Consider the following 22,240-nt stretch of genomic DNA (forward strand, 5'->3'; position numbering starts at 1 on the left):
CCCCATTTTGCAATTTGCACTACGGCAAATAGAATTTAGAGGGCCGAACCTAATTCTGATTTTAGGCCCAAATAACAAGGCCTCCAATTATGTTCTATCCATTATTCGTTATTTCCAGGCCTAAAAATCAAAGAAGTCCCCGCATCAAGATGAACCGATTTACCACAGAATTAAGATCCACGAATGAGATCCAACTGTTTATTTTAATCTGTCACAAATTTTAAAGATCTCTGCTCTTTAAATCCGAAAAAAAAAATCACCCGGTAGTGCACCAATATGTCGTAGTACTAAGATTTACGTATAATATTCAAATTATTATTTTCAACACATTCCTAAATTATTTTCAAAGTTGATAAATTATACAAAACATGTTATTTATTTTCAGGAGGGTTCAAATGCACCATGATTTTGTGCTCCAATATGTTTCATATTCTTTATTTTTGTTTTCAAAATCGAAACAATCAATCCTAACTACTCAATATGATATTCATAATAAAATATACTGGGAGACCAAAATTTTATTTTTAGAGATTTTTTACTGTTTTTTTAGATAGGTACAAAATCATTGTTTTAAAGAAATTATGGACCATCCGAAAAAGTGATATTGTACCTATGTAAAAAATAGTAAAAAATTTAAAAATATATATATAGTTTGGTCTCCAAGCATATTTTATTATGAAGATTATATTGAGTTGTTCGGATTGACTGTTCAGATTTTGAAAATGAAAATAAAGAATATGGAACATATTGGAGCACAAAATTATGATGTATTTGAACCCTCCTCATTTATTTCATATTATTCGTGAAATTTACAAATAATATATTTGTATTTTGGTATATATTTGTATAATGAATAAAACAAAAAAAGTGAACTATACATGTATTATACATCAAAAATTATAGACGTTGTCGAATAATTTAAGTATATAAACTTGCTACTATATGGCGATACATACAAAGATGTCGTTGTGCATTGGGTATTATAAAAATGTTGTATACTAGCAGTTAATTTCAATGAAATATGATTGTCACTGGATATGATATATGCCGTATTTCCATATTCATATCCGTTAAAAAATTAGTAATATATACTTATAGCAAATCTTTACTTTAGCAAGTTGCTAAACACATATAGCTAGCCGACAACAGATGATATTATATTATTTGTACTCCATCACAGATAAACCGTGCAAGTTAACGAATAGCTAGCAAGCCTGTACTCTATCATATATTAATTGTACTATTATTTTATTTCAATAGTAGCAGCCGACAAGGGATAATTATTGAAATAAAATGAAAATGTACCAAGAGGGGACTCCAATCAACGAAAATCTTTGGCTGCTTATAATATTTTTTGACTAATTGACTATTGGATAGACTTTTTATATTTAGAAATTTTTAATAATAATGTAGGAAAATAGATAAATGGTCTTAATTTTTCGATTATATAAAAAGAACCGAATCATTTGATTCTGTTTCGATAAATAATCCCTTTTAGACATATTTAAATAAACCAAATCAATGAGGTATCTTAAATATTATATGCACGGATGTACCTTGGTCACACAAAAAATCCGAAATGCCTAAAGAAAACCAAATTATTGATTTATGATTCGGCTTTGTTATAGAATCAAAAACTAAAACACTCCATCTATTTTCTGATAATCCTTTTATTAAATTTCTAAAAATAAAAATTTCTGCTATTGTTAGCTTGATTAGGGGGAAATAAATCTGCTGGAGCATGTTATTTCGATTCCAACAGTTTAAATTTTCCATGCACATCCTTGGCAAAAAAGAATTTCATGCGCGAATCTCAATAGAGACGGAATTAGAAAATTTGAATAGGGAGGCTAATCTATAAAATATAATATGTAAAAAGATTAAAAAAAAAAAGTGTGATTAGTGAGAATTGAACTCATAACATCAACTAAAACTCAAATCACTAGAGTACTAACACACTTTAGTTATTTGATGAGGGATCTAGATTATATAAAAGTTAAACTAAATTTTAATATACATAATTACTAATTTTAAAATTATAGGGTGACTTAGCACCCTTAATTACCATATATGTAAATTCGCCCCTCAATTTCAATGAAGTTGAACAGTTAGGATTGGAATTATTTCCTTATTTAGGGTATAGACGGCACAATATAATTTGCTCTACATACCAGATGGTGAGTAGAAGACTAAATGGCGGCAGATTAAAGATGTTTTGCTCAGTTGCTCGTGATGGAGGCTGCTAGAGCCTAGAGGTCCCACAGCACAAGGAACTTGACATATGTTATGTCAAAAAGCAGTTGTGTGTTATTTATAGTTTGAAATTAACATCATACACTGTCCCTTTGATTACCAAAGAAACACCACCCCTCTGAAAAATCAAAAGGCAGAGCACTATACATTTCATAGAATCAACGACTCATTTACTGTACAATAACAAGGGGAAAAAAAGTATGACAATTAAACTTTACCTAATATATTCTAATAATTGAAGCAAATGGAATGAGACAGCCGTGTATAACTCAACTGCATGTGTATGTAGGTGTACAATTAATACCATGTAAATGTAAATGTAAATGTTTCCACTAATTAAAATTAGTTTAACCACCACAACCTCCACCACAACCACCGCCGCAACCTCCACCTCCACAACCGCCACCGCCGCAAGCGCCACCTCTGTTGTAATTGTTTTTGTCATCAATAACAGCATCAATGGCCAAGCCAGCAGCCAGACCAACACCAGCTCCTGCTGCTAGCCCTAGAGCAGCACCACCCATCCCTCCACCTTTTCCTCCCCCGGCGTTGCTTGGGTAATTATAACCGCCACCACCGTTTCCATAGTATGTCATGTTATTTGTCGGTCGAGGAGGCCGTCTCTTCGCCTTGTGGCCACAGTTGAATATTACAATGCCAATTACGCACACCATGATGAGAATTATGATAGCATGAGAGATGATGGATTTGTGGGGAAGATCATTTTCAAGCAATATAGCAAGAGCTCGTACCATTTTTCTCCCTTCTAGCTCGTGTTTGGAATGAATACATACATGTATATATATAGCACATGCATGTGCACTTGTATGATATTCCTATTTATATAAATTTTTTTCTTTTGGGAAACCTATTTATATAGTATTAACAATTAACAAAGCCAATTGGCGAAAGGCGAAGGCTCTACATTTTCAAAGTCAACTGTTTTAAAGTGCCTTTCATGTTACGTTTATCCAATTGCATGTGTGATTCCCATGTGGACCACTATTGAGAATATTTTTTTTATGTGGGGCTTATCAAGGAATTTCTAAAAGCCACCAAGGCAATATTTGGTAAGTACTTTGATATTGCATAGCATGCAATTCCGTCGAAAATGACAGGTTTGCTTTCAAGTCGTCATAATTTTTGATTGATTGGCATTAAACTAGATTAATTAGTCGACTTCAGACGCAATTAGTTTTGTCAAAACTGACTAGCTGGTTTTAAATTAGAACTTGTTGTCTTAATTAAAGTACAATAATTAATCGAGTTCATTTTATGAGGAAGATTTCCACTTTTAAATTATAAGCTAGTGGTAATTAATATATTAATATCTGATTTTAAAATTAGAATTTTAGATATTGTTATGTTTTAATTTTTAGAGATAATAATTACATGTTAAAACTATTAATTGATTCAACAAATTAAATTAGGAATTTTTAATGTATATATATTCATAATGACTTTTTTTTTCTAAAATAAAATTTATATATACTTCCAAACATACTTTTCTTAGTGTTAAAAAAATCTAATAGATATTGCTTACTATCTACATTAGATATATATGCTTTATATCCAACTAATTTTTATATTTATAAGAATTCGTAAGAATGTATAATTGTTCTAAAATTTCCTGTAATCGGCATGACGCCCTAATAATTATTTATATGTCTATCATGGCATGACGTCATTTCAGAACACTCACGTTAAACCTCCTAAATTTATTTATTTTTGTTATTTTTAGATAAGCAGCTACAAGTGGTTGGTTGATTTGTATTAAAGCACGAGCCCCTCAGCCCCATATATATTTTAGCATTAATTAACACCATACCGAATAATTTAATTTAGCTGAGAGAAGAAACTCGTAACAATATTTTCATACTAATAAATGCTTGTTTTTTAGTTTTTTAAGAGCCGTGATATTGTATATCCGGTAAGTGTACATGCACTAGGCTTCCTAGCCTTCCTTTACGTTCATGTTCAATCTATAACGGGCTCGTTGGGCATCGTCATAATAATAAATATATAGCGTTCAAAATAAGGGTTGATCCAGAATTTTCGTCAGATAAAAAAAATAGTGAATCAGATTTAAAAAACTAATTAGATACTAAATAAAAATATAATACTCTAACTTATGTTTTTATTGCTATGATTTCTAATTTAATTTCAATGCTCTAACTTCTAAACTTAATTATCAATCCGAATTCAAAAAAAAATTATTCTAATTTTAAACATAAATTTAACCTAAATTAGAGATATAAAAAATCCAGTGGGGGCAAAAAAAAAATTTTATGTAGGAGCAAAGTTGATCCAGACCTATCGATCCCCACATAATTTCAAAATTCAGGGGTAGTTGAACCCCCTGACTCCACTTGGGTGTGCCCCTGGTTCAAACTATAAAGGATTGGATGGTGCAAAGATTAGTGCAAAAATAGAGAAATTAGAATTAGTAGATAAGAATAGAGAAAAATAGTTATTTTCATATTAGCGTCAAAGTGGTGTTATTCGATTTAGTAAAAATATTGTTTGAATTGAGCATTTAGAATAAAAGATAGCTGTAATCGAGAAAAAAAAATAGTCTTAATGTAGTGCTAATTAAGAGAAAAGATAGGAAGTGGGTCTTAAACGAATTTTCACAACATGAATATGGGATAAGTGGTGTCAATTTTATCATCTCAGTATTGTATTGACGGAAATTAAAAAAAAAAAAGTATTTTTTCTCTCTTTATTCCATACAATACAAGCAAAAATAGATTAATAAGAACAGTAACTATTTTGAATAGCAAGTTCTTGTTTGAATCTCATAGCCATTTTGAATAATAGCTATTATAGTCAAACATATGTAAAAGAATCGAAATAATAGTTAAAGAGTGAGTCTATGGTACTATGCATATTACGATTTGTTACCGTGCTACGGCTATATATTTGAGTTTTCAAATTCTAATGGTCGATCCGAACCATTCATCTTGTTCTCCATATTAATATGTGTTTGGAGACCAAATTTTACATTTTTTCAAATTTTTTTACTATTTTTTTAGATTTGTTGAAAATCACTGTTTTTGGATGGTCCAGAATTTTCAGATCAAGTGATTTTCTAAATATCTAAAAAAATAGTAAAAAAATTTCAAAAAATGTAAAATTTGGTCTCCAAACACATATTAATATGGAGAACAAGATGAACGGTTCGGACCGACCGTTAGAATTTGAAAACTCGAATATAGAGCCGTAGCACGGTAACAACACGTGATATGCATAGTACCATAGACTCACTCTTAATAACTAATTAATTGCGCACACAGAATAAATTGTTATTATTTTTAAATTATTGTTATCATCGTTATCATTATATTCTTTATTGTTATATTAATACTTAATATTATTTTACTATATTATATTATCTACATTCGTATTAGAATTATCATATTATTATTATTATTATTATTATTATTATTATTATTATTGATATTATTATTAGTATTATACAATGCACCTTTTCAACAAGTAAATTATCAAATGACATTTTTACTCCTTCGAATAGTGCATATAGTACTATTTTAATAACACAATTCTATATTATTAGTTTATTTTATTTAAATAGCGCTATTCTCAGAGATTTGCGAAAGACTCATTTATCAGTCAGTCGTTCATTAAAGAAAGGTAGAATTAGAAAATTAAGATAGTGCAGCTAAATATAAAATACATAATATATATAGTTACTAGGATTTAAATCAAGTCTCCACATGTACTAGTACATATATACCAATTTATGAGAAAATTATACTATATAAAAACTTTTGCAAAAAGTTCAATTAACTTATAATAAATATTATTAAAATGTTTAAAATTGCAGGGGTGACTAAATACCTTCTGGATTGGCGTTAGATCCGCTCCGGTCATTAAATCGAGATAGAAATTGGGGGAAATCTCTATTTATTTACATATTATTTGTTAATTATAACCAATTTCGATTGTAGAATAAAAGATCATGTCATGTTTCAAAACCAAGGTAATGTTATATTCTTGATTCCTCCTAGGATATCGGCCGTTGTATTTCACAAAAAAAAAAAAAAAAAAAGGTTAAGTACTAATGTGGCCGGCCACTCCAATGGTACCTCATGAAATTAAGGTATGCAAAAGAAAAGGTGTTGTTTTTGTGTATCCAACTCCAAGTAATTCCAACCCTTGATGTCTTCAATGGGCATTGCAGTAACTTTTTTTTTTTGGATAGACATTTCACTTTTCTGTTATGATAATAAATTATATTATATATGTTATTGTGTGCCTTCTTCGCTGGTTTCTATATTTTGAATTCCTTTATATATGTTTATGCCATCCTCGTCATCCCAATTCTCTCTGAGTAAGAATAAACTGTTGAATTTGATATGGCTATGGGATTGGGGAGGTCAACTTTAGATATTATATAATTTTTAATAGAGAGGGTTCAAATATCTTTATTTTTTGTGACTCCATCGTACTTCTATTTTTAAAATTTTATTTAATAACTCAAAATCTAAAACTTAAAGAGTCAAAATTAAACCGTTTGATACAATATACATCATTTTACCTATGCATGTGTAAAAAATTATAACATTCCAATTTTATTTTGATTGTCATCAAGAGCTTGTAAAAAATGTACTACTGTGGATAATTTAGAGACGTTATTTTTTCAATTTATTGATTCACATAAAAACAAAATTGAAATGTGATAATTTTTCGTGAGCACATAGAGAAAATAACATAGATCACATTCAACGGTTTTATTTTGACCTTTTAGCTAGGTTTTAAGATATTAAAGCTTCTAAGAATGGAGGCATGAAATCCAATATTTACTCAAAAAAAATATTCATATATAAATGATTATATTTGAATTTAGAACATGCCATTTTTAATGCGAAGAGTATTAACTTTTATTACTTAACAAAATAATGGTTCTTGGGACTCGATTCTGTTGTTGTGCAGCTTTTTTTTTCTCTATTATTCTTGAAACATATTACAACACTTTTTTTTTTCCGCTCATCAGACTATCTAATTCAAATTGATTGTACTGAATCAATTTGCTAATTATGTTATAAGATTTCACTCATATAAAATATTAGTGAGTTGATTGGATGCTATTCCAAATCAAATGAGTTCATCACTTCATATTGCAATGAAAATAATAACATGTACAAAATCCATGGTGTGTGTACTTAGAGACGGTCGGAATTAACAGGATAAGATTTTTTTAGAAGTGATTTAAGAATTAAGATTGATTGGACATTTGGACATTATTTCTCCCAAAAATTGAATGAAGCGAAATTTTGGGATGGATGATTATTAAAAGTCACAATGTAAAATTAGTATTCTGTCTTGTCAAATTTAATAGGGGGGAGTTTTATATATATATACCACTCAAAAATTATGAAATTACGTAATTCCTCTTCTAAATTCTATAATTACATAATTAGCATTAGAAATTCTAATAACTCACATGTTTATTCAATTAATTAAAAACTAAAATTAATTAAATTTAATTTTATATAAAATATAATTAAACAATTTCTTTCTCATCCGCCTTTCCCTTCTTTCCCCTTTTGATTTTGTGCAAATAGTTATACAAAGTAGAAAATCAAAAGAATCAATGTTTTCATATCACTTCAATTCATATGATGCTGAATATTTGTCCCTCTAATCCAGCAGTCCTCGTTGCCCCCACATGGAGTCGAACATCGGTGAGGAACTTCTTCTCTTTTTCAAGAACTGAGCTCTTCCTATTCTTTTCAAAAAGGAAAAGTCGATTTGTGTATTCTTTGATCTGGGAAAAATTCAATGTTATGTTTTGAGTCACTGTCAACAAGCTTCACAGCATGCATAAGAGTTTTTCATAAAAATAAAACAAAAAAAACCTTCACAGTTGTACCTAGCTCCTAGAAACCCACTGAAATAAAATGTGGAATTTGAAATAGTTTGACTCTCATCCTTCGAGGTGATTGTTTTTTGTTAGAATATATACATTAGAGAAGCAAGTGCTCTATCTGAAATTTCAGTTTTCCTTAGTTCGAAAATAATATGCCAACTTTTGAGATTGAAACATAGCACACTTTAAGAGGTCATGAGAAACAAACATGAGGACAATATAATAATTATAAAAAACTTCTTCAAAGTACTTATGCAGTTCTTCATTCTAAATTTTACTGATATTTTGGTCTAGCTACTACTGAACCAGCACCGTTAGATTTCCAAGTTCAAAAAAAAGGAAAAGGAGTGCTTAATTGTATTTCATATAAAATTATATCTAATTCATTTTATTTTTCAATTAATTGGATAAATATATGAGTTATTAGAATTTTTTATGGTAAATATATAATTATAGAATTTGGAGGGGGAATATAGGGGTGTCAATCGGTACGGTAAGAGTCGGGTGAAAGTATTTTCATATATGTACCCATTACAAATTGTTCTTACCCGTACTCTATCCTTACGCGCTACGAATTAACTTACTCATACCCTACCCTTACCCATTATGGTTGTCGGATAACAAAACAATAGCGAGTTAATAACAAATAATGCTATTATAATAAAAAATTATTATTTACTAGATAATATATTAAAACACATTCATTTCACAAATTATATACGTGTATTGAATGTTTAAACTTTATTGGAATTTGCTGAAAGTTATTTACGTATTTTAATAGTTAATTAAGCGTAACATAACTCTCAAAAATACTTGAAGAATTAATAGTCATTGCTTTTTAATATATATAATTTTTTTTTATAATTATTCGGTCAGATAACAGGTACAAAATAGACTTTATCTGTAACCTTACCGTTTAGATAACGAAAAAAATCTTTACTCGTATCAGTACCCGATAAATTTACAAAAAAACAATCTTACGCATACCCGTCTTATCGAATACGGTATGGATCGGATAAATGAATAAAAGAGTACATTGACACTCCTAGGAAATACGTAATTTCATAGTTTTTAGTGGTATAGGTGTAATTCCCTAATATAATAGGGTCAAATCTTGATGATTATTACCGGCCATTTTTATTAATGCCCCCAAAAACAAGTTAATTTTAAAAATAACTCCTTATTGGATTTCTTTTCATAAATGCCCTGACCGTTGGGCCCATGGGCAGCCCAAAAAAAGCCACCAGACCACCCCCTGCAGGGGTGGGCCACACCTCTAGCAGACCGCCCGGGCCAGGGGCGGTCCTCTCTGTTTTTTTTAAGAGAATCTTAATAATTTTATGAAGAAAATGAATATTGCCCTTGAATGCAACTAGGTTAGATGGATCAGAGTAAAAATTAAACAGGACCTGCCAATATTAATTAAAAAAAATTCTTAGAAATGGATTATTTAAATTTTCAATGGTAGATCTCTCTCGTCGTAATTATCGGGTTCGGCCAACCTTATTTTCAAATTAAGCTGATCTCATCTTTACAAATAGCACGAGTATAACATGCGATCTGTTTGACGAACATATGCATAATCTTGTGTTATTTGTTAATTTGAACCAAACATAAAACATATCAAGAAAGCTACCATTATACAATAGAAAAAAGGGCTTGTTGCTTCTTGTAGTCTAACATTTGATTAAATGACTCCCAAAAATATTGTAAGGTATCTTACACTTTAATTTTGATCAAGTAATGAAAAAACTAATTTATTTAAAAAAAAATCTTTAGTACATGATTCACAAATAGTAATGTACTTCCAAAAACTTTTGAGAATAAAGATACTTTTTTTTAGAAGAACAAATAATGATACTTTAAATCAGTGTTGTAAAAAGCGACTATTTAGACTGATTAACCGGCTGATAATTAGTCGTTGGCAGCAATCAAACTATCACGGATTTTCCTGACTAATCGGTCGATTATTTATGATGATGATTATTATTATTATTATTATTATATATATATATATATATATATATACATGTATTATATATACCATGAAGAGGGTTAAAATGCCTCCATTTTTTTAAATTTTAATAATTCAAAATTTAAAAATTAAAAGTCAAAATAAAACCATTGGATATAATCTACATCATTTTATCTATGCACGTGTAAAAAATTATGACATTTCAATTTTATGTGGATTGTCATCAAGAGTTTGTAAAAAAACATACTAATGTGGATAATTTCTAGACGTTGATTTTTTAACTTATTGATTCACATACAAACAAAATTGAAATATGATAATTTTTTATGAGTAAATAGAGAAAATAACATAGATCATGTCTAACGGTTTTATTTTAACTTTTAAGTTTTAAATTTTGAGTTATTAAAGTTTTAAAAAATGGAGACATGGTGGAGGCACAAAAAATGGAGGCATTTTAACCCTCCTCATGTACCATTTTTACAACTTAAACTTAAACTTCATTATATATACATATATATACATGTATTATATTATATATACATATACATATATTACATAATATATATACATATATTATTAAAAAAATAAGTTTATAAAAAAAAACCCAAACGACGTTTATAAACAAAATACCGATCGTTGTATACCTACCAAAAACTTAAACTGAATTTTTGAGGCACTAAACGATATTTTTTTTTAAATCTGATGCTTTTGATACTCGGGGGTAACCCCCGGGGTGATATTCAGATCCGTCTCATCCCCCCCCTTTCTGAAAACTAATCATATGTGCAAATCCGACTTTCCTAGCCAAAGTTATGGATGTTTAAAGTTTTTTCAAAAACCGAACTTTGGAAATTCATAACTAATTGTAGAAAAATCCAAATAAATTGAAATTTGTCAATTCTATGTATTTTTGAATGCTCTACATGCCAGTGTAATCACTTTTGCAGTTTAGTTCCTGTATCAGTCCAGACTAGTTGATTTACCAGAAGAGGTCAAATTTGATGTTTTTAGTGCTTGGCTGCTGGGTTTGGATTTGGTACCATACCAGTTGTCAGTCTAGGGTGCATTGTGCATGGACAAAGATCTAATTTGAGATTTTAATATATTTTAGTAGCTCTAAACTACTGTTTTAGTACCAAAAAATAAAGAGAAGAAAATCAACAAGCTATCAGAGGTTGAAAATTTTTGAATCAATGCCAAGTCCTTAATTAGTGTTATCTTTAAACTTGTGATATCCAACTGACAAACCAAATCAAAGTTATAAAGAGTTATGACATCACTTCAAAATATTACGATCTCTAAAAAAAAAAAAAAGAGGACCGCCTGGACTCCTAGTGGACAGCCCCTGGCCCGGGTAGTCTGCTAGAGGTATGGCCCGCCCCTGCAGGGGGGCGATTTGGTAGGGGTGTGGCCCGCCTCTGTAGGGGGCGGTCTGGTGACTTTTTTGGGCCGCCCGTGGGCCCAGCAATCGAGTCATTGATGAAAAAAAATCCAATGCGGGGGGTTATTTTTAAAATTAACTTTTTTTTGGAGGTATTAATAAAAATGGCCGGATTATTACCAATCAAGTTTAAAAGCTGGGAACTAGCCTTTGGTCTAGTAGTAAAGGCACATGGTCTCCCACATGGAGGTCATGAGTTCGAAACCCGGTTGAAGGAAATTATTTGTCATAATAATAATGCATGATATTAAATAGTTGGGTGACTTGACATCCAACCTTTACAAAAAAAAAAAAAGTTTTAAAAGCTATATTATTTAGAATACAAGTTAAAGAACAAACGAACCTGTCTCGGACGACAGTCATATAACCGAAATGAATCAGATTTGCAGCTAGCAATGCCGTACTTGTTTCCAAGAGTTCATATAAATATCGCGACAAATGATTTAAGAGTTCTTTGTGCGGCGACATAGCAACACAGTGTAAAACATTACTTACATTTAATTAATGTTATCAGAGTATTCGATTATCCAAACCTTTCTTACATTTTATGTCTTATATAGTTATTTTGAGGGATATGGAGAAATTTGACATTTAAGATCGGCCCTCAAGATTTTTAGATGTGAGAGAAAAATTTGAAATCTTTAATTATATCTACAAATTTTTTATTAATATGTCAATAAATTATACTTATTATAGAAAACTTTAAGTCTTAATATTTTATTTATTTTTAATATATATAGATTAATTTATTTTTAATATATACAAATTATATATTATTTTGGGCCCCTTTGAATTTGAGGCCCTGGGCCATCGCCCTGGGTGTCTGCACCTAGGCCGAACTTGTTGACATCCAATATATTTTCATATAAATATCATAACCAATTCAAATCTTGTTTAAATTTTGAAAACATATATGTAGATTAATAACACAGACCGATTACAAATTAATATATTTCGTAGCTGCACTCTTAATTATATTTTTATTGAACATATATATTTTCATAAATAATTAAAATGGGTAAGACCTTGTTATTTATACTGTTATACATGAAAAATGCAAAAAAAAAAAAAAAAGTAAGCCATTATTATGTTATGCTCCTTATTTAATGAAACCATAGAGAATCCGAACCCATTTCTATGTTTAAAAATAAAATCAGTAAAATATATAGCGATCTTTCTATTCATTTAAATTCATTTGTACTCCTTTGATCTCTCTCTCTCTCTCTCTCTCCTTTTTGATGTTTTCTACAGATAAAAAAATTCTCCCTCTGCAATATAGTAAGTTTTTTTTCTTTTGGAATTTTGGAATTTTGAATTAGTGGAAGAGTTCAAGTCTTCTGTAGTTGGCTAGACTATAGTATTTTACAATATACATATAAATTAGTGTTATGAATCTATATCTTCGTATTTAATTTTTTAAACAATTGATCCAAACTATTCAATTTGATTTTTATATAAAAAATTATTTGAGTATCAAATTTTATATTTTTTTATAACAAAATTTACCATCTTTTCATATAAAAATGTAAATTTTGGTCTCTAAGTTCATTTTTATATGGAGATTACATTCAATGTTCGTATCGACTATTGAATTTTGAAAGTAAAGATATGAATTCAGAGTATGAATATATATGCGAGTACATAGTCTCATTCTAAGAAAAAAAAATGCCATAACTAATTGTGTTATAAAAATTATTAATGAACAATTTTTATTTGATTTCTAAAAAATGGTCCGCGCCATGTAAAAAATTGTATGTTCAAAATCTGATTGAAATATTATTTTTATGTATTTCAAGTTAAACAACATGTTCCCATTTCATTTAACTTTTTTATTATAAAAATCTATGTTTGATTTGGATTTATGTATTACTTGTAGAAGCATGTCAAGAAGTCATGCAATAGCATTAAAAGATGTTGACGCATCATCCAATATATATTTTGGTTCTATATTTTTATTGGTACACAGCAAAGTTTGACGATGGAATTGTTCGCAAGTTGAAAGTTTCCAAAAGGTTCAGAGGAAAATATTTTGAAGGAAAGCAAATCCAACAAATCAACCGAGCGGATTCCCCTTTTTGCAATGTCTAAAATTAGAATATAATATATCGTCGAGTAAAGACATATCTCATTCATGCATCATGTGGTGTTTTGAAGATTTGTAGAAATTGTGATAAATCAAGTTGGTAAAGTTTCTTGTTGTTTATTTTGCTTAGGATAAAGAATTTGAACTTGAGAGTATTTTTACAGTTGATTTAAATCTAAATCTCCACAACAACAAGGCTACAAACACACATTTAATATTTAAAGAAGCTACACTATATAATTTTTTTTATAAAAAAATTCAATTAAAATTTAATATATAAAATTAAAATATTTAAAATTATAGGAGTGACTAAACACTCTTTGAATTAGCTTTAGATCGGTTCATGTTATTAAATGGAAATAAAAGTTGGAAGAAAATCTCTATTTATTCACATATTATTTGTTAGTCATAGCCAATTTCGATTGTAGAATAAAAGAGCATATATGTCATGTTTTAAAAACAAAGATTTTGTTATATTATTGATTCCTCTTCCTCCTAAGATATCGGCTGTTGCATTGCGTTTCAAAAGAAAGTAATGTGGTCACTCCAAGGGTACCTCAGGAAATTAATTAAGGTATTGCTGCAAGAGAAAAGGTGTTGTTTCTGTGTCTCCAACTTCAAGTAATTCCAACCCTTGATGCCTTCAATGGGCATTGCAGTAACTTTTCTGTTATGGTAAGAAATAATGTGATGTTATTAGAGCAAAGCTAGAGTGTGATGCACTCACCAAGATAATTTGGTAAGCACAACTTCAAAAGTATATCAAATCGATATTAAATTATAAGTTCAAACCGTTAAAATCCATCTACTTCATGAGTAATGCACGTATATGCAAAATTTTGAAAATTTTGAATTTATTTGCTACAAAGTCAAGCAGTCAAATAAATAATGAAAAATGAATATAAAAAAAAAAACTTATAAAATGTTCATCTCTTTGATCACTTGACTTTGTAGCAAATGAATTCGAAACTTTCAAAATTTTACATGTATATGCATCACTTATGAAGTATATGGATTTCAACGGTTTAAATTAGTCGTTTGAAGCCGATCTAATATACTTTTGGAGTTATGCTCACCAAACTCTCTTGTGAGCACATCACACCCTAGCTTTGCTCATGTTATTATGTGCCTTCTTAGCTGGTTGCTCATGTTATTATGTGCCTTCTTAGCTGGTTTCTATAGTTTGAATTCCTTTATGTATGTTTATGCCATCCTCGTCACCCCAAGCCTCCATAAATGAGGCTATAATGTTGAATTTGATATGGTCTATGATGAGGATATACTTTACCTACATTTAATGTTATCAGAGAATACAATTGATTCTTAAAAAAGTTTAATTGAAAAAGAAAAATCGAATATCTAAAATTGAGGGATACCAATTACAGTTGTTAAAGATTGGAAAAAGAAAAGATAATGGAATTAATGTTTTGCCACACAACGAGTCCATGTCCCCTTAGTTACCTGAGGTACAATCTAACAAAACAGACGGCCTAGATTAATCTCAACTGATTCAAATTAAATCCGGTGCCTATTAAAGCTATAGGGGGTCTGCTTTGAAATTCGTGTCAGGTGAAAAGAACGGTCCAGATTTAACACTTGCACCTCAGGTACCTGAGGTGATACGGATTCACACATAACAGAAGTTTTTCTCGTAAAAATGTATTTTACACCTAGTTCAACGAATAGTATTGGTGATTTTGCAGAGTGATGAATATGATTCTGTCTTTGTAATTCATGAAATAAATATCATCAATCTTTATTTTAGTTCGGAAACTCATTTTTTTTTAAATGTGATTTATATTATATGTCCTTTTGTGTGTAAAAACTAAAAAGTACTACAAAACTTGATACAGTATTAAATGACAATTATAATTATTGAATGAGGTTACAATACAGAGGTCTCCAAACTTTTGAAGTCTGACAAATAGGATTGCAAATTTCTAATTTGGAGGAATTTCACGTATATCCCTCAAAAATTTCAAAATTACGTATTCCCCTCTCTAAATTTTAAAATTACATATCCCCTCTAAACTTCAAAAACTTACATATTTACCCCTTATATTAAAATTAACTATTTTACCCATTTATTAAAAAACATAAAATGCCCATCTGACTCCAATTTCAATCTAAAGGTTCCTCTACCATCTAAATTATTTTAAGATCTGTGTGCGCTAGATCAGTACAAATCTTGAAACGAACACACACGAATATTGAAGCAATGTGCACAGATCTTAACGCGATGCACACGGATCAAAATTGCTTTGAGATATGTGCGGACTAGATCAGCACGAACTTTGAAGCGAACATGCAATAATCCTATTGCGATGTGCGCGGATCGGTCGATAAAGGACAAGAGTAATCCTTCAAATTCAAAATTGAGTTCGATGGGGGTGTTTTATACTTTTCATGAAGGATAAAATAGGTATTTTATAAATTTAGAGTGAGTTTTAATATAAAAGACAATAAAATGGGTAATATGTGAGTTTTTGAATTTTAGAGACGGAAATATATGATTTCAAAAAATTTAAGGGAAAATACGTAATTTTAAAGTTTTTTAGGAGTATATGTGAAATTCCCCCTTCTAATTTTGATATCACTCTCTCAATTATGCAACGAATGGCAATGATCCTTGATTTTTTTTTTTTTTTGCGATAAAAAGATGGAGGATCTAACCTAACAACTTTCATTAGTTTATAAAGAATTCTCTATCTAGGTTTCAAACTTACGATCTTTCAATCTAGTATTTGCCTTGTTGCTACTAGACCAAAGATTAGTAATTGACCCATAAATAGTTATTTAATTCACTATGAAATTCTCAATTTAAAGTATGAATTGACCATAATGCCCTAGGTTATTGCTATTATAAATTTAAAAATATTTATGGTTTATGGTTTTTAAATTTTTAAAATGAATTTTTCTAAAAAATATGTATAGGCATTTGGTTAAATATTCATAATAAATGCGATGTTCGATATGTCATGTATGTATGCTTTATTTTATTTTTTTAGGAAAATATTTTTTTCATAAATATTACAATTGATAAAACTTTTTTATTTCATACAAGAGAAATGTAAAAAATGAAGTAAGAAATTATTATTAGTTTATAATTAAGAAGGAAAACCGTAAAGTATTATAATTTATAAAAAAGAATAACCAAATATATTCTAGTTATTTCATAATTGAACATGAAATAGTATTAACTTTAAAGAAGGTCATTATCTTTAGTTGCATTGTTCGGAGTGATTATCAACATCAATAGTTCAAAGTTAGAAAATTGATGCCACGTGAAAGTGACCGATTATTCCATAAGATATCTGATAGAATAGTAGAATGGGATATTTTACAAAATGAACTGCTTTGAAAAAAAGTCTCTCAAAATACCCTCTTTTCAATTTTTTTATCAAAATAACTCCATGGACCCACTAAAGTAAACATTTCCCTTCCCTTAATTTTACACCCATTCTTTTATACCTCTTTGTTTTCCCTAGAAAATGATCTAAGCCCAAAATAAACTATACGACTGGCATACGAGTCCCCTTATTCCCTGATGTACAATACATTGGAAAAATTATTTTACGATAGAGAAAAATAGAATCTATAACTTTTATAATGTGGTAAAGAGTACAAATCACTAGACTAAAGTAGTATTTAGATATAAATTAGTTTTATTTTATCTATATTTCTTTAACAAAATATAATAAAACTGCATATGTACTTTCGCATACAAATCCGTATATGCAATATGCAGTGGTTTTTCGCATGCATGAACAAAATCGCATTTTAAAACACTGAATATATCTTATGAGTAAGTGACGACATATTTCATTCATGCGTCATGTGGTGCTTTGAATATCTGTAGGAATTAATTGTGATAAATGATTTGGTAAAGTTCTTTTTTTTGCTTTGCTTTGCTTTGGAAAATAATTGAATTTCAGAGAATTTTTTACAGTTTCCCTTCTCACTTCCTCTTGAGTATGGTTAATATAACATCAGTGTCATTTCAGTCTATATAACACCAACTCCAAAACCTATCAAATTGAGTTCAAATGGTGAATCCAAACCATTCAAACCGATCTACTTCATTAGTTGTGCGTTTACATGTAAAATTTATAAGTTTTTGAGTTTATTTGATATCAAGTCAAGCGGTCAAATGTGTGAGTTTTTAAATTAATTTTAATACATTCATTTTTCAATTTTTTTGCCGCTTGATTTGATACTAAAATAACTTGAAAATATAAAAAAGTTTGCATGTAAATTCATCACTTATAAAGTAAATTAGTTTGAACGGTTTGGATTCACCATTTGAACTCGATTTGATAGATTTTAGAGTTGGTGTTATATATACTGAAATGACACTAATGTTATATTAGTCATACTCCTTCCTCTTTTACAACATCTCTTGATATTGGCGCTTTTTTGTCTGAATTTTTTTATTTATAGAAATTATTTTAAAATTATATAGGAATTTTAATCTCATAGAAGGTATAGAAGGTACCGAACAATGATTTGGCTTTTTTACCTACTCAAAATTTGAAATTAAAGTCTTATTGAAGCCAAATTTATTGTGTCATTTTGTGTAGTCATGTGGCTTGATATTGTTAGATTAAATTTTAAATTAAAGTGGCAATATAAATGATCGGAAGTTTTGTCTCTTAGTGTTATCAAAATAAAGTTTTGAGACTTTTAAGTGTCAATTAATAACTGTTTCAATTAATTTGATTTTTCAATAATAATAACATACTAAATTTAATCCGTTCATTTGATATTTACTGACGTACCAGATTATGGATAATACAAATAGGTCATATTCCTGCAGTCATATTATTTCATATCAAAGATTTGTTTTATTAAGAAAAAAAATGGATTAAATAAGTAAGAGAAACCGCTTTTAAATCAAGTTGAAGTATTATTTCGTTGTGTTTACGAAATGGTTGCATCTTCCATGCTAGATATTTTATGTTTGTGAGAATTATATTGTTCAAAATCCGATAAATTATTGTGGATTCATGTTAATGCATAGAATTTACAAGTGTTCATGATCAAAATCTCCATAAATTTCATCTCCTTTTCCTATATAATTTTAAATAATTTCTATGAATAATAGATTCTGCTTTTTTTGTTCATACTATCAATTTATTATTTCTTATCTTAGTGCCAGCCATGGTAGCTGTTCATCTAAAATCTCACAAGGATATTTTGTTAAAAAAATTTAAAGAATGATATTTTGTTCTATGTTTTGAAAAAGAATGACACTTTGTAAAAAATTTCAAATCTAACACCATACTCAGATAATTTCAGTTTAGCTAAGACAATAAAATCACATAACAGTATTTTCATACAAATAAAAATATTTTCCGATACGGGTAATTAAAGTGAGACAACTAAAAGTAGTTACAATATCTCTGCAAAATTTTACAAATTTAGTTTGTGGCAGTTATTTTAATTTAACCATTATCACCGCTAAATATGCAAGAAACCATTTCTCACCTAGTTCGGATTCAGAAGTAATTCAAATTTTGAGTTTAGATGATTGTCTGATCAGAAACTCATATCAATCCGGTTTGAAGTAGAATACACGACGAAGCTTCTTTAATATTTGTGTTGAAATAAATTTGACCATCCATATCTAAACTCAAAATTTGAGTTATTTAAGGTCCTATGAATTCTTTCTCACCGTTGCACGACGATTTGTTTTCTTTCCTGTTTCTGTTCCCCTACACTACAGGGTAAAGATATTAACAGAGTAGTTTTGACTTCATACAGCGCACATACTATGGAATCAAAACTGAACTACATATGGTTTTGCGCTTTATGAAGTAAAAACCTCTCTGTTAAAATCTTTATCCTACACTCCACATGCACTAAAATTTAATTATTATCCGTTTTCTTGTCCCACTTGTAACAGTACCAATTGCCTAAAAAGCTTATTTAATTATTATTAAAACCGAGAAAGGAGAGGTAGCACAATTGGCTAGAAATAAGTCATAGAGTTGTTGTACCCAAAGGTCGAGAGTTCAAATCCCCCTCACAACTTTGCAGCTTCTTTGAATATTTTCAAAAAAAAAAAATTATTATTAAAGCCTTCTATAGGCCCAAATATCACCGAATGTCTCGCTTCAGAAAAACAAGCCAACCCATAATTGCCTATTAAATTTTCGTTATTTTTAGGTCTAATAGACTAATAAAAGATGTCACCGCATCAAGATGAACCGGGTTACCAGAGACCCGGTAGTGCACCAGGATCATGTAGTATTAAGATTTCAAAATAACAATCCAATTATTATTTTGAATAATTTGAATTAATTTAGAATTTGAAAAATTATGCAAAAATATGTTACTTATTATATATTAATTGTCAAAATTACATTAGCATGGGTAATCAAATACAACATTTATATGGGATACTCGTGCAATTGACATCAATTGTATGGATATTCCATTAAATTAGTGTTTTTTTTTTCCACATAAATAATTTAGATTCTTGTTGGGTAAATAACAAATTTGTATATGGGGAGGGTTCAAATGCCTTCATTTGTTGTGCCTCTATCATTCTTCTATTTTTAAAAACTTAAATAACTCAAAGTTTAAAACTTAAACGTCAAAATAAAACCATTAGAATATGATCTATGTTATTTTCTCTATGTACTCATAAAAAAAATATTACATTTTAATTTTGCTTTTATGTGAATCAATAAGTTAAAAATCAACGTCTAAAAATTATCCACATTAATATACATTTTTACAAGTTCAAGATGATAACCAAAATAAAATTGAAATACTATAATTTTTTACATGCGCATAGATAAAATGATGTAGTTCAAAATACACAGCAGTTTTGGATTCATGCAGTGTAGAAAGTAGAAACCATAGAATCAAAATAGCATTACATATGGTTCATGCGCTGCATGAAGCTAAAACTGCTCTGTTAACATTTTTACCCTTGTATTCCATGGAATTCACAACCCCTCAGGTTAACCGACTGAGTACAATTGAATTGGATGGCTCAAAATTATTCTTTTTAACTTGGTATGAATCTCAAAGTACAAATAATACTGCCCCCCTCAGCCATCCCGAGCAAACACCAGCTCAAAGTAAATCTGACCGTCCTTTTCAATTGTATTGAGTCAGGTACCTGGGAGGATACGGATCCGTATACCATGTCCATGGAGTAAATACTTATTTTAATTAAAATAATAAGGCTAATCACCACAACTACCGCCGCAACCACCACCGTAGCCGCCACCTCCACATCCACCGCTCCCATCTCCACCAGCGCCACCTCCGTCTCCACCACCTCCGCCTCCATTATCATTATGTTTGTCGTTGTTAGCAGCATCTATAACAGCATCGATGGCCAAACCGGTAGTCAGGCCGACGCCAGCTCCTGCTGCTAGCTCCATAGCAGGCCCGACCCTGAGACTGTGCAGCCAGGGCAACCGCTCCGGGCCCCAAAATTATAGGAGCCTCAAAAAAAAAATTAGTTTGTATATATATAAAAAAAATTGTATATATTAAAAATAAATAAACTATTAGAGCTCAAATTTTGTATATATAAATGGTTCAAATTTTTCTATAAATAAATATGATTTATTGGCATATCAATAAAAAATCTGACCGACTAATTGCTTCTACACATTTTCAGAAGTCAACTGGCTTAAAGTGCCTTTCATTTACGTTTATCCAATTATATATTAATTGCTGTGTGATTAATTCTCATGTGGACCACGATTGAGAATTTTTTTTATGTGAGTCTTATCATGAAATTTATAATAAAGGCCACTAAGACAATATTTGGCAAGTACTTTGATATTGTATGGCAATTCAGTCGAAAATGACAGATTTGCTGCCAGGTCGTAAATTTTGATTGATTGGCATTAAACTAGATTAATTAGTGCATCAAGAGAAGAACAAGAGAAAAGTAACAGGAGATATTGTTTACAAACAAAACAAGAGAAAATGGCGCAATATTTGATCGATGATACAGTTCTAGATATCATGCTTTGGATACGCAATGTGTAACAGAATTGTCAAGATTAATATACCGTACAGGTCCTTTTTGTGCTCTCCTAGCAGCAATTGGGGCTAGCTAGGCCATTTTATTTCTGTTATTTTACTAGTTCAGTGTTCAGTACAATTTGTAAATATTGCTGTGGTGTTCTAAGCCAGGACTCTGTAATTAAACTTTTTTTTTATTACTATATTTGTTGGCAGTAATTCGCCGCCAACCTTAAAAAAAACTACCAGAGACAATTAGTTTAATTTGTCAAAACTGAGTAGCTAGCTGGTTTTAAACTAAAACTTGTAGTTCAAAGTACATAATTAATCGATTTTTTTTTTTTTTTTTTTTTGTAAGGATGATGTCCTTAAAATTATATGCTAGCGGTAATATCTAATTTTATATTTAGAATTTTACCAATATATATTTAAGTTTTAGTATTTAGAGATAATATTTACATTTTAGAACTATAAATTGATTAAACAAATATTAGAAATTTTGAATTTGGAATGTACATGTATATATAGCAGTTCGTATATAATGATTTTATTTTCTAAAATAAAATTATATATGCTTTCAAACATACTTTGTTTTATTTT

General features: G+C 29.6%; 1 protein-coding gene across 1 annotated transcript in view; it reads right to left on the minus strand.

Annotated features, from left to right (window-relative positions):
• Nucleotides 1-22,240, minus strand: part of LOC144564266 (uncharacterized) — a 77,480-nt gene that overhangs the window by 54,336 nt on the left and 904 nt on the right. The window lies entirely within an intron of this gene.

The sequence above is a fragment of the Carex rostrata genome, chromosome 13 (assembly GCF_964058835.1).
Source record: "Carex rostrata chromosome 13, lpCarRost1.2, whole genome shotgun sequence".
Lineage (NCBI taxonomy): Eukaryota > Viridiplantae > Streptophyta > Magnoliopsida > Poales > Cyperaceae > Carex > Carex rostrata.